This window comes from Sinocyclocheilus grahami, unplaced genomic scaffold, assembly GCF_001515645.1.
Source record: "Sinocyclocheilus grahami isolate Dianchi unplaced genomic scaffold, SAMN03320097.WGS_v1.1 scaffold10603.1, whole genome shotgun sequence".
NCBI classification, from domain to species: Eukaryota; Metazoa; Chordata; class Actinopteri; order Cypriniformes; family Cyprinidae; genus Sinocyclocheilus; species Sinocyclocheilus grahami.
The window spans coordinates 3,027-5,640 of record NW_015513329.1 but is presented as its reverse complement, the minus strand read 5'-3'; the positions used below and the strand labels follow the sequence as shown (position 1 = coordinate 5,640).

Genomic DNA, 2,614 nt, shown 5'->3' with positions numbered 1-2,614 from the left:
ATTTCTACCGGTTAATCGTGTCTACCGGTATATCGTCTACCCCTAATTTATACCATGAATTTATTAATACAATAGTTAAATACTTGATTCTGATTTGTTGACTGTTTCAAATGAAGTTTCAAAAGACACTAGACAAGAAACTGGATAACAATGAGAAGAAAATCTTGATTTTTGAAATTTGTTGTATAGGATAAGTGGAATGATTGACTCTTGACCATTGAATTACGATGTAATAAAATAATAAAATATTTAATGGGCCAGAGGTGTAACAAGTGCTCCAATTCATGGCATGGCTGTATTATCACACTTGATTCGTGTATTAAGTCTCAGTAGTTCAACAGTCTGACTTTATGAATTTATGTACAGTATCATACCACAAATCAAGTTATATTCCTTTCCCTAAACTATGTTATCATGGAATGCTTCGGCAGGTATTGGAACTCGTTACGGAATCTGGTGGTGTCTCTGCTCAACTCAATGAAGTCCATCATCAGCCTCCTGTTCCTGCTTTTTCTCTTCATTGTAGTGTTTGCTCTGCTGGGAATGCAGCTCTTCGGAGGACAGTAAGTACCAGGCTGAGAGTTACACTCACATGTCATCTAGTCCATGTTGTTTTAGGTTTTACACTGGACAAGCCAATACAGTCCCAAAATTATTTATCATGCAAAAGTGAAAAAAAGTACCTAAAATTAAACAATGGATTGTATTAATATAACCCTAAACCTTATTTGATAACAGGTGTTTGTTTTGAAAGTTTGAATGTTTGGTTCCTAATTCTAACTGATTTCATGCTCTGAAATTGTGTACTGCACAAACCATGGTTGTAACTGAATATGTATTTAAAAACTGGCTTCTACCAAGACACAAATGAATTTGTGCCAAAATACTGTCAACAAAAGATATAGGAAGTGTTTCTCTTCCTTAAATAAGGCTTTTCAATTTGTTGCCCTAACTATGCACAATAATATGGTTGGTTGAATTTTATTATGTTTGTTTTTCCCTACTGTCTGCAGTCAGAACAGGCCTGCAACCCACTTTTGGAATTCGACCCACCAGTTGAGAACCGCTTATGTAGGCCCTTTACTTTTCAGAGTACTTGTGCTGTACTTTTGACTGAAAATGCATAAATCATCTCTTGACGTGGAAAAAAAACCCTCCCTATTGTTTACGTTCCTTTCTGCATAAGCAGCTGTGAGTCTTCCAAGCCCTGTCGTATCATTTACCCCTCAGCAACATGTTAACAAACATGACTGAGCTGATCCAGACAGCACAAGTTTTCATTTCTCTGTTCTATGAATTATTAATCGTACGCTGCAACAGAGAAATTGCCTCTACACACGCTTCCCATGAGGGAAATATCAGCTTAGATGCGCAAACACGCTGTCATGTGATCTACTGTAATAAGAAGAGTGCCAGATAAACAAATAGTCGGTGCAAAATTAGAAAATGTTATTGAAACATAACAATGTGAGCTGCAGGAGACACTATTCCCTTCTGATGGTGGTGAAGGCTTTCCAGATCTGTGCTTAGTGAAATGAGAAATTGCTTTTGTGCTTCTCTGGTACTGGATTTCAACTCCATAGCACATTAATATTTAAGACTGTAGATGGACATAATAAACTGACTGTCTGATCCATGCAGTCATTTTCTGGGTTGGATGAGAAAGACGGTTTCATACATTTGGTTGTGAAGCACATCAGAGAGCAGAGCTATTGAGAACAGTCAGAGCAGACTGTTATTATATAATATATAATATATATATATAATGCTGCACAATGAAACAATCACAGCTGATCAGAACATATCTGATGATTAATATGCAACTACATGGATTTTGAACCAATGAGATTTCATTGTTGGGGCTTTGTATGATTTTGTTTCATATGATGCAACATATGATTTTACGAAAGTTATATACCTAAAATCAAAACAATTTTAGATATGAATATATAGCAACATTTCACTTGTTTATAATCATCATTAACTTCAGTTTTCTCTCATTATATTGTTTTTGTGCTATTTTCTTCTAATAAAATGAGTAACGGTGGTTGGGCAAAGAAAGGCATCACTTTTGTTTTCCAGAATAATGTAAACAAGCCTTTAGTTGTGAGATGTTTCTTCTCTCGTTTTAAGCATTTCTCCACATTCTCTAGTAATGAGGCCCCTACAGAGCCCCTGAGAGTGTACATGGAAGAGAATGGTGATGCAGAGAGGAGCTCAGCTGAACTTTTATATGCAGATGAAGAGAAACATTATTATTTAGAAAATATCACAGTTTTTGCTGTCTTTGCGAGCAAACAAATTGAAAAAATGAACGATTTTGAAATTAGAGCAAAGCTGGCTCCTAAGCATACACATAAGGCTCATCCAAGAAAATGATTCACAGCTCATCATCTCTCTTCTAGGTTTAATTTTGAAGATGAGACCCCGACGACCAACTTTGACACATTCCCAGCTGCTATCCTGACAGTGTTTCAGGTATTGACCATCTGGTGATATGTGTCTGAACACTCTCATTTGATATGCATTTGAAATACAATATTTCCATAATATATTTTATCTCATAAGATTCTGACAGGAGAGGACTGGAATGCTGTGATGTATCATGGAATTG

At 36.1% G+C, this 2,614-nt stretch overlaps 1 long non-coding RNA gene across 1 annotated transcript in view; it reads left to right on the top strand.

Annotated features, from left to right (window-relative positions):
* Positions 1–2,611, top strand: part of LOC107578502 (uncharacterized) — a 3,534-nt gene extending 923 nt beyond the window's left edge. Inside the window, exons 2-4 of the long non-coding RNA XR_001608353.1 lie at positions 432–563; positions 2,406–2,478; positions 2,569–2,611. This is a non-coding gene — a long non-coding RNA (uncharacterized lncRNA). The remainder of the gene's footprint in view (positions 1–431; positions 564–2,405; positions 2,479–2,568) is intronic.
* The last annotated feature ends 3 nt before the right edge of the window (positions 2,612–2,614 follow it).